This window comes from Dama dama, chromosome 25 (assembly GCF_033118175.1).
Source record: "Dama dama isolate Ldn47 chromosome 25, ASM3311817v1, whole genome shotgun sequence".
NCBI classification, from domain to species: domain Eukaryota; kingdom Metazoa; phylum Chordata; class Mammalia; order Artiodactyla; family Cervidae; genus Dama; species Dama dama.
Genome location: NC_083705.1, coordinates 25192389 through 25204547, shown reverse-complemented (window position 1 = coordinate 25204547; position 12159 = coordinate 25192389).

The following is a 12159-nucleotide window of genomic DNA, read 5'->3' as shown; positions in this document are numbered from 1 at the left end:
GAGGCATCAGCAGCAGAGAAGAGAATGAAAGAAAAGAGACGGGGCGGTGGTAGGTGTTACTCATTCCCTGGATCCCTCTCTGTGTGTACATCTTCCTGGACCAAAGGGCTCAGAGGAGTCGGGCAGCCTTCTGTGAACTACAGTTCTCTCTGGGTTCTAGCAGCTGGCCCCCCACCCCACCCCTTTGCATCTTCAGGCCTGGGTGGTAATGGTTGCCTGCAGTTGCTAGCTCCAGGGTGTTTCCCTTACTCCTGCCCACACCTATGTAGAAGCCCTTCATTAATCTTTCCTCAGTCACTCCATTTGCATGAGCAATCTGTCTACCATCAGACTCAGACTAATGATCTAGGAGGGTTTTGTTGTTGTTGCTGTCTCTTTTTAGTAATAAACACACCTAAGTTGCTCAAGTGACCACATTTCAGTCTTTTTCTCTCTTTCACTGTCTCATTTCCTGAGCTGTTCTTATCAATAACATCAGTAATATTGACCTGTGCCCCTGCCAATCCCAACACCCCAGAAAGTCTCAGCATTCAGCAACTCTATACAAAAAAAGGTCCTGGCATTTCTTTTCTTCCAGAATATTTATATTTTAAACATAAACATAGAGAACTTTAAAAAAGAATCAGCTACTAAAAGATTTTTTTAAATGCCTCTCCCACAACACCTGTCACCCTATTTATTCTCAACACCCCATAGCAATACTGCTTTAGGCAAGACTGATTGTGTGAGCATTTAACCAACAAATATCAGCAACTGGGAAGCCCATAAATAGCAGCAGGGAGGACAAATAGGATGACTCAGTAAGCCTTCTGAGTCAGCCTGGCAGGGACTGGCCTTCCTTCTTAATTATGGGGCACTAGATCCATTGTCCCTGGAGCCACCTCTCAGTCTCATCTTACCAATATCAGACATCCAGTTTCCTTTAAAGATGTGCAATCGTCCTCCTTCTAGCTCCCATTAAAAATGAAAGTGCCTGGGCTGAGAGACCTCCTGCAAACTCACCGTCTATGTCCTCAGCAGTGAACCCCTTTCTGAGATCGGCAGCTATTCACACTTTTGTCATGTTCTAGCCTGGCTTTGGCACCCTCAATTTGTGGGAACTCAAGTATGTCATTTCGCCTCCATGAATTTATCTCCTCTATGATGAAGGTAATAAAAGTTGTCCAGGTACAGGGTTGTCAGGAAGATTAAAATCAATTTTGCCAACTCTATGACAGTGTGGCAAAGGCAAAACATAGGGATAAGAAAAAGATCAGTGGTTGCCAGGAGGTGAGGGATGAATAGGTGGAGAACAGGTATAAGGCAATAAGACTAGGCAGTACAATGTTGTAATGGGGACATATGACCTCATATATCTGTCAAGAGCCCATAGAATTGTACAATGCAAAGAATGAACCTCACATAAACTATGGACTTGGTTTACTAATACTGCTCCGATATTGGCTCATCAATTATAAGAGATAGACCACACTAATGAGAGACATTAATAATGGAAGAAACCATGCAGGGGAGAGGGAATGGGTATATGGCAACCCTTTGCACTTTCTGGGAAATTTTCCTGTAAACTGAAAACTTCTCTAAAAAAATGAAGTCTTACCATCTGATCTCATGTATATGTGGAATCCAGAAAAAAAACTCAAACTCATAGAGAACAGATTGGCAGTTGCCAAAGGCAGGGAGTTGGGGGTGGGCCAAATGGATTAAGGTGGTCAAAAGGTACAAACTTCCAGTTACAACCAGTCTGGTGCTCTGTGATGACGTGGAAGCATGGGATGGGGGAGGGGAGGGAGGCTCTCAAAAGCAGGGGATATATGAATAATTATGGCTGATTCACCTTGTTGTATAGCAGAAACCAACACAACATGGTAAAAATTAAAAAACAGAAAAGAAAAATAAATGAGCCACAGAGATATAATATACAGCATGGTGACTATAGTTAATAATACTATATTGTATATTTGAATCTTAAATGTTCTCATCACAAGAAAACAAAGTGAAACTATGTATGGTGATGGATGTTAATTAGACTTATTGTGGCGCTCATGCTGCAAAATATACAAATATCAAGTCATTATGTTGTACATTTTTGAGAGTCTCTTGGACAGCAAAGAGATCAAACCAGTCAATCCTAAAGGAAATCAACTCTAAATATTCATTGGAAGGACTGACGCTGAAGCCGAAGCCCCAATACTTTGGCCACCTGATGCAAAGAGCCAACTCATTGGAAAAGAAACCCTAATGCTGGGAAAGACTGTGACAGAGGGAGTGGGTGACAGAGAATGAGATGGTCGGATGGCATCATCAACTCAATGGACAAGAGTTTGAGCAAACTTTGGGAGATAGTGAAGGACAGGGAAGCCCGCAATGCTACAGTCCACGGGGTCACAAACAGTCAGACATGACTGAGGGAGCAGCAACAACAACACCTGAAACTAACATAATGTTATATGTCAATAAAATAAGTAATTAAAATTTGTTAATGTTTGAATAAAATAGTCTTTTCTAATCAGTTGAGAAAAGACATTTAAAAGTAAGCCCTTTATAAATTCTAAAGAGCTGTATTAACTAATAAGGCATAACACTCAAGCGATCTTCAGGAATTTATTGATAATTTTCAAAGTGCGTTCAGGGGAGGCCTGCTGAGAGGCTGTTCAGCCTCACAGGGCAGAGCCCCAAATTGCTTCTTAATCACCTGTCTCCCTGCCTACGGAGCTGCTCAAGATGCAGTGGAGAGTGGAGCAACCACGAGCAGCTTGCCTTCACTGCCCACTGGAAAGATTTCTACAAAATCCAAGTCATGCTATATTGATTCTGCCTTCATGTGGCTACTCCTGTGAGAGTTCTCGGCATCAAACACCTCTTTTAAATTGACCAGGAAATTTTAACACGAAATACCCTTCAGCACTTTTCCTTTTAATTCTCTGCCAGCCCACTCTCACTCTGCCCAATATTTAGCAGTCATGTTTGATTAGGGCCACATTTTTCAGAGGTGAAAAGCTCTGAGAAGATGTAGGTAGGGATTAAGTTCAATTAGGTTAGGAAGGAAAATCTTTCCTCCTTTTAAGCCAAAGAATGCCTAAGCTATACAAAGCTTCTTAGAGTGTTTTGCTGTGGGGACTTGGAGGGTGGAGGGTAGTTGTTTCTGGGGTCTTACAAACATGTGGGTCTGATGCCTACCCAAACCTTGTAAAGTGAGGATTGTAAATCATAGAGGACTTCCCTGGTAGTGCAGAGGCTAAGAATCCACCTGCCAATGCAAGAGGGCGCAGGTTCAATTTCTGGTTTGGGAAGGTTCCGTATACAGTGGGGCAGCTAAGGCTATGTGTCACAACTACTGAAGCCCACACACCTAGAGCCTGTGTTCCACAACAAGGGAAGCCACCGCAATGAGAAGCCTGTGCATCACAACTAGAAAGTAGCCCCCACTCACCATAACTAAGAAAGCCCACGCAGCAACAAAGACCCAGGGCAGCAACAAATAAATAAATAAAAATTATTAAAAAATAATCATAGAGGAGGAAGGAGCATCAGCCCTCAGTCACCTAGCAGTGATGGAACCCGGGATTCAAAATCATGGCAAAGGAAGCCATGCCAAATTACTTGCTAGCTAATTTCAGCCAACTTATTCTTGGATAATAGTGGTCAACTCCATTACTTCTCCTGGATAATACATGCAGTTTTGACATAAACCTTCAAAGCTTTGGACAAAGACATTCAGTGTTCGCCAGGCTATGATTGTTGGAATTTTGTTCTAGGAGCTATTAATAGGTCTGCTATGAAAAAAAGAGGTTCCATGATTGAATAACTGAGAAAGACTACACATGACAAACCCCTTTGTGAACAGTGATAATGCATATTCACATGGTAAGGGCTCTGGCAGCCCGCAGCTAAGAAAAGTACTGAGCTTCTTTAACCCCGTTTCCCAAATGTATTCCCGCACTGAGCACTTATTAGTATTTCCTCAAACACCAGCTTGGGGGAAACTGGCTTTTTTTAAAAAGTAACTAATGATGGAAGTTACAGGCACCCTAATGTGATTGTGAAGGAGCCATTTTGGCAACAGCATCTCATGTCGGTGGCTTTCCCACTTATCCATAGGTGAGGGTGGCGTACCCTCCATGTAGTGACCATGGCCTGTGGCCACATTCCCCCTATAACTTGATATAAATCAAGTCCTGCTGTCATCACTAGGTATTGAAAGTGTTCTCAGCCACGGAGCTCTTACTTAGAGGTTTGCTCTAGATTCTGAAGTAATATTTACTATTGTCAACTGGAAAATAAGGAGAAAGAATGTGTCTGAAGAGAGAATAAATCAGAGTCTGATGAGAGCAACAGAGGAAAACAAGCTGTATATCTGACAACTCTTGTCTCCCCACCCACTCACTATCTGAATATGGAGACAGAGCACCTACATATTTAGGGAACAACATTCCTAATGAGTGATACTGGAAATCTGAGCCACATTGAATACAAATAGGATGCATCACGTTTGCACAAAAAGGAGGAAAAGTAGACAAAAGGAAAGACTTTGCTACGTGGGGGTGGAAGCTTGGATCTTTGGAATCTCATCGTTGAGGTCACTTTTCAAAACCACTCCCAATTTCTGGGCACAGAAGGTCTTAGTCATCCCAAAAGGTTTAGCTAAAGAATGTGACTAAAGCAAGAAAGCAGTCATTAGGTTTTCAAAGGATGAGAACATGTCCTGTCTGGGGACATGCATGCATGCCCCTACACAGCATGGGCCCCACAGCTGTCCACTCTGGGTGCAAGCTTGTGGGGAGTGGAGCCAGGAAGGAAGCCTGCTATGGGCAGAATGAGGCGGGGCTGCACAGGAATGAGCCTCTCCCTCCAAGAGTCTAAAAGAAGATGAAGAATTTCTAACCCAACGAGAGACCAAAATCCATCCAAGAATAGAAGTGGAGGGGACAAGAGCTGTTTGAGTTACTTCCATAGCAATCCAGGTTAGAACACTGTTTCTAAGGAGCCTTTGGTTTCCCTCGGGACAGCTCTAGTTTCAAAGTGGCCTGTTTTGCACAAAGAGGCGTGCGAAAAAATTGGTCGAATGACTGAGCGTTAAGTTTGAATGCAGTGAAGAATATTAGACAAGCTCCCGAGCATGAGTTGTCACAGGAAAGAGAGATATCTCAGAAGCCAGAGGTGCCTCCTGGTAAGATTAGAAGCTGAGATGAGGACGGTGGCCATGCAGGAAGTTCATGTTGCACAAGGCCTATGAGTGAGACAGACTTGGGTTAGAATCTCAGCCTCACCACTGACTAGCTGTGTGATCTTAAGCAAGGTAATGAACTTTGCTGAGCCTTAGTTTTCTTACTGTAAAGTGAAATGAAAAATCCCTAACTGACATGAGGATTAAATGGAATAATAAATATAATATACTTAGCATTGTGCCTGACACAGAGTAAGTGCTCAATATATTGTACCCATTTTAAAGGTCATGGTTCTCTCCAGGAATGGGCTAGGAGATTTGAGGAGAATAGATAAGAAGATAGGAGAAGAGATGAGGAGAGAGAAAAAATGAAATTCTCCTATGACTTGATTAAATGTTCTGGAAAAAAAGGAAAAAAAAAAGACAACCTCAGCAGGATTCCATCAGGCAAATTGAGTGGGACCCCTGCCCATATTTGTGTTTATGGCCTCAGCAAGCATTACATTGAACTGATATGACCAGAAGGCTCTAGGGGAAAGGGAAGGATGAGGTGTGTCTGAATGGGATGGGAGGTTTGCTTTGAGGGAACTGCTTAGATTTTGGATTTTAAAATCACAGTGCTAAGCTGTGATTTTTTATCATGATATCAGCATTTTAATTTCATTATTTAATTTCGATTAGAGTTTTAGATAAGCTCCAGAAGTCTTCACTTTTTACATGATCTTGTTCCTTGGAAACAAGGTCAGAAAATAGAAAGCATGAAGCCAAGCCTCTCCCTCCATATGTCTACCATACTACTAGAGCGCCAGACTAGCAGTCCTTCTCCAAGCTTGCATGTGCATGTGCTGTCGCTCGGTCACATCTGACTCTTTGTGACCCCATGGACTGGAGCCCCCCAGCTCCTCTGTCCATGGGGTTTTCTAGGCAAGAATACTGGAGTGGGTTGCCACGTCCTCCTCCAGGGGATTTCCCCGACCCAGGGATTGAACTCATGTCTCCCTACATTGGCAGGGGGATTCTTTACCACTGACCCACCAAAGAACTCCATAGGTTGGCTAATCCTAATTTCCCAGTTCCTTTAGTCCCTATCTGCCATTCAGACAGCCCACTCCAGTACTTTCAGGCTACAGGACAAAAAGGAAAGCTTGAGGATATTTTCACAAAAGACAGTTATAGGATCAATGGGATGGTTTTGAATATATTTGTTTGCTAATGTTAATTTTAATGAGCAAAAATAGAAGATAAATGAGTTCAAATTTCCCTACACAGATGTTTTAAAGAAATCTGAGCCTTCCAGAATGCTACCAAAAATCTTTTCTATTCTGAGAAAGAAGCAAATTTTTCCTTCTTTTTCTTTTTCACATTTTTTCTTAGTTAAATGTTTATTATCACCAGTATATTAGTTTTGAGTAAATTTACACCATATTGAAGTTGCATTTTCATGTATTATTAGTACATTTTATACATCATTAGGGTCCTTGGTGTGAACAAGGTGACAACACAATAGGCCCGTTTTATAGAAGGTAGAGAACAATCTTACTATTTTTCTTGGTTTAGAAATTTATGTTTATGTTCTCATGTATATTATTTTTAAAATATTTTGGAGTATTTAGCCAAATATCTGTATCCAAGGAATGCAATCTGTTATTCTGTTATTCACTTAAGGATAAATACTGTCACTGGGTATGTTATGATTTCACTTCCAAGAGTATGTGATGGCCAGAAGCCTGTTGGCCTCAGTGATGATGTTCCCACATGTTCAGAAGGGTCAAAAGTAACTGTGTTACATCAACTTTGTGTTGAAAACATCCCACCAAAATCTGATATATGAGCAGGTTCCTAAGGCCAAAGAAAGAGTGTTTGCTTATGTATCTGTAGAGAGTAGTGTCAGATTATAGATCAAGACAAACTAGGGGCTGCCGTATTGTTCAAAGAAAAATTGTGTGGGAAAAGAAACTATTCCTGATAAATTAGACCCCTAACATGATAACATGACACTAGTGGTAAAGAACCCGACTGCCAATCAGGAGATGTAAGAGATGCGGGTTCAATCCCTGGGTTGGGAAGATCCCCTGGAGGAGGGCCTGGCAACCCACTCCAGTACTCTTGCCTGGAGAATCCCAAGGACAGAGGAGCCTGGAGGGTTGCACCACAGAGTCGCAAAGAATCAGACTTGACTGAAGCGACTTAGCAGGGCACAGCATAGCAGCCCTATAAGAAACGGGGTGAGAAAGGCACAAAATAACAAGTAACCTCGTGTGGTGTCAGAAGATTTAAAGAGGACTACTGACTTCCCAGGTGGCGCAGTGGTAAAGAATCTACCTGCCAATGCAGGAGACGGTTCAATCCCTGGGCCGGGAAGATCCCCTGGAGTAGGAAATGGCAACCCACTCTGGTATTCTTGCCTAGGAAATTCCATGGACAGAGAAACCTGGTGGGCTACAGTCCATGGGGTGGCAAAGAGTCCAACCCAACTGAGCATACACATGTGGTTTGCTATCTTTGCTAGTTTAACCACACGATCTATTCTTCAATTCAGGATCACGGCATTTTTACATTTACTTTAGGGAGATCACAGATCAAGAAACATTTTCTTGTATATCTCAAAATATTCAGACTTAGTAGTAAAAATCAACATACATCACATACATTTAGATAATAGGTACCTGACTTCCTCTTTCAAAAGAGTAAAATGTCACAAAGGCTGAGCTCTCCATCAGAAGATAACGTGATTGTAAGCAGTTCTGTAATCCCCAAGGGAAAGGATTACTTCACTTTCTGAGGAGGAATTTATTTATTCAACATGAATAACTATCTGCTGAATTTTAATTCTGTCCTTTCTCAAAAATAAGTTTGGGCTTTGCTTTTAAAAACAAGCCCAGGAAATAGCAGTCTGGTGGGGCCTGAAATAAGAAACCTTCTTCTCAGGCAGCTAGCAGGGAAGTTCAATATTAATATTTGTTCTACAATTGATCTCATACCCTTTGAGCCCTTGATTAGGGGGGTCTCTCTAAGGTTCTCTCTCAACACAAAATTCAGGAGGCCCCTTAAGTCTCAGCACATGTTTGCCTCAAGCATGACATGAACTCTCATCTTTTGACCAAAACAAAAGCTGTAGGTAAATCCTGAGGGACGGCTCAGCATCGATTCTGAGTTCTGTGGAGAAGCCCAGATGAACACACAAAAAATGAATGGGTACGGTGGCAGGATGCTAACAAATTATTTTTCTTTCTCATTTGTAAATTTTCTGTCACTGTTGTAATACATGTTTCATTCACAGGGCGTGTGACAATACAAAAGGGAGGACAACCCCACCCTTCACGGGACCTGCGTCTTAATGCGGAGGTCCAGAGCCCAGGCTGTTTACTTGGAACAGCTAGCAAAAATGGTATTGTTTAAATGTTAGGTCTCCTGGAGATGCGTCTTCTCTTCCATGATTTTCTTACATAATACATTCTCCTTTGGTGATCCATCCCCCCTGTGTAATCTTATCCACAGTGTCAATTATTAAGCATATTCAGTCAACACTTAAATTGTCAGATCTCCCCACTGAGCGCCAATGCTATCTTTCCAACTCCCTAATGGACCTCTTCACTGCTTATGCTATAGGCCCCTCATGCTCAACAACAACCTCCTCATCTCCCAATGGACAGCACCTCCACCCAGCAAAGCATCTAAACCGGACACCTGAATATCATCTTGGACTTTCTCTCCCTCATGTCCAAGTCATGACCCAATCCCATCAATTCTATCTTCAGTTTCTCTTAGTCTAGTCCATTCCTCTCCATCTCTATTGCCACCAATTCTATCATGGAAGCCACCATCAGTTCAAATCTGCATTACATCACAAGCTACCTAATTGGACTTCTAAGCATTTTTAAAAACGCAAATCTATTTTTTTCTTACCATCTGCTCAAAATCTGCTCCCCATTGCCCTCGGTCTATAGCCAAATTCTTGTGTGGCTTAAAAGGCATTTCTTGATACAGCACAAGTTATCTCTTATACTGTATAATCTAGCCATTTTGAGTTACTTGAATTTCTAGGTTCTCTCTTGCCTCCACAGTTTTCTGACAGTTTTTTTTTTTTTTTTGTCTCAGTCTAGAATGCCTGCTCCCTCCACTCTATATCCATGTTCCTGAATTTAGCTAAATCTATGCATATTCAGGCCACAATATGGATAGCTCCTCTTCAGGGAAAACCTCTCTTCTCTCCACACTGATTAGGTGACCCACAGTTTTACATGGCACTCAAATCAAAGCACTTAAAACCACTGTGTTTCAATTGCCTGTTTCCTCCTCCACCCCCTCATTAGATTATAAACCCCTTGAACATAACAATTTAGCCTCATTCACAACTGTAACCTAGCACCTACCTCAATACATGACATACGATCATGGAATAAAATTTTATTTCTCCCATATTTTTGCTTAGGTTTTGGCAGCTATAATTGATAGTTTAAAGACAACATGAAGAGGAGTTCCCTGGTGGCCTAGTATTTAGGATTCGGCACTTTCACTGCCATGACCTGGGTTCAATCACTGGTCAGGGAACTGAGATCCTACAAGCCAAGTGACAAAGCAAAGACAAATGAACAAAAGACAACATGAAGGAACAAAAAGCAAATACAAAAAGCAGATGTATGAGACCTGCCTGCGTGCATGCTAAGTCTCTTCAGTCGTGTCCAACTCCGTGTAATCCTACGGACTCCTCTTTTAGACTCCTCCATCCATGGGGGTTCTCTAGGCAAGAACACTGGAGTGGGTTGCCATGCCTTCCTCCAGGGGATCTTCCAAATGCAGGGATTGAAGCCATATAATAAAGTCATATTTTCTGCAAGTAAATTTTTTCCTATCTTACGTGAGGGAATCAAATATATAAGTGTTTTACACTGTTAGAAAGGAACACTTGAAGAAGTTTCATATCATCCGTGTTAAAACACATCACATTCCTGGGCTCCTTGAATACTCAGGATTCTTCTTCATCAGTTACTCTCTCATTGCAAGTGCCAGAAACCCAACTCAATTAACATAAACCAAAGAGGGAGAGGGAGGAGATAACTAATTCATGGGATCCAAGGAAAGATTGAATGTGACTAACACATAGAAAGGTCAACCATGCAGTTAAGCCTTAGAAAGGACTCAAAACCAACAATCAAGACTCTGACTCTTGCAACTCTTTCTGCAAAATACAGCATGCTCTCTCACTTGGTCTCTCCACATGATGGAAAACACCACTGCATTATTTCCTAGAGCTTCCATAACAACATGTCCCAAACCAGACGACTGAAAACAGTAGAAAGGTATGGTCTCACAGTCCTGGAGGTTAGAAGCTCAAAATCAAGGTGCTGGCAGGGTCATGCTGTATCTGACAGCTCTAGGAGACAATCCTTCCTTGCCCCATCTAGCTTCTGGGGTTTGCTGGCAGTCCTTGGTGTTCCTTGACTTGTAGATGCATCTCTCTAGTCGTATGGCCATCTTCTCCTTGTGTGTCTTCACACCGTCTTTCTTCTGTTCATGTCTTTCTCTGTGTCCAAATTTCCCTGTTTTAGGGACACCAATCGTATTGATTAGGGTCCACCCTAAGGAGCTTATTTTAAGTTGATTACCTCTGTAAAGACCCTATTTCCAAATAAGGTCACGTTCTGAGGTACTGGGGGTAAGGACCTCACCATATCTTTTTGCACAACCACCACCAACAGTTTCCAGTAATTGCATCTGAAGTTTTCTCCATCAGGAAAAAGGTCAGAAGTTTTTGACTCAGCTCATGTGGAGATCCCACCCCTGGATCAATTAACTGAGATAAGGCAGCAGCTATATAAGATTATGGCCATTTCTGCAGTAGCCATATAGATGGGGAAAGTCACTTCCTGGAAAGAGGTGGAACAATTATACCCATGTCTACTCCTCTTCTAGTTATAAGGAGACAGATCAATATAAAAGAATAAAGAAATACTGTCATCTCAGCAGAATGACTGGAAAACATTAATTTTTGAGGAAGAGGTGTTAGGAAGGAGATCAAGAAAGACGTCTATGCCATTATACATCAAATATTGTCTTTAATATCCTAGCTGGGAAACAAACCAAAGCTTTTGTTCTATTTATTGCTGTTGCAAATGGGAAATGTGTTATTCCTCTTTTTCTAAGTGTATAATCAACTAGTTTTTCTCCTTACAAACAGCATTTTGCTCCTAACCTCTTTTACATTCTTGAGGTAAAAACATATAAGAACAAATTAGTAAAAGCTGTGGTAACTTTGCAGCATCAGAAATATCAATCTTCTTAACGTTACTGTTGTATTAAGTAGTTTCAGTCACATCTTCAGTCATATGATACGAAAGAATCATATCATATCTGATTCTTTGCAACCCAATGGACTGTAGCCCGCCAGGCTCCTCTGTCCATGGGATTTCCCAGGCAAGAATGCTGGAGTGGGTAGCCTTGCCCTCCCCTAGGGGATCTTCCTGACCCAGAGATTGAATCTGCCCCTCCTGTATTGGCGTCCCAGGTGGCGCTAGTGATAGAGAATCCCCCTGCCAGTGCAGAAGATGTAAAAGATGTGGGTTCAATCCCTGGGCTGGGAAGATCCTCTGGAGGAGCGCCTGGCAACCCACTCCAGCTTTCTTGCCTGGGAAGTCCCATGGACAGAGGAGCCTGGCGAGCTGCAGTCCATAGCGTCGCAAAGAGTCAGATACGACTAAGCAGCATGCACTCCAGGGTTGGCAGGCAGATTCTTTACCACTGAGCCACCTGGGAAGCCCCCAAACATATATCGGGATTGTTCTAATGGCGAAATTTATTTTCTCTCAAATAAAATTGGGCAGGTTCATCACACTTCTGTTCTAGAGCTGCTAATCCAAGTTCTCTCAGGCAGTTTAACTAGGAATTACTTATATCCCTAGAAAGACACAGCCCGGCTGCTGCTAGAATCACCGAGTGCCATTTGTGAAACCAGCACAGGATTTACACTCATTGCACCTGGGTGCAAATCTGGACAC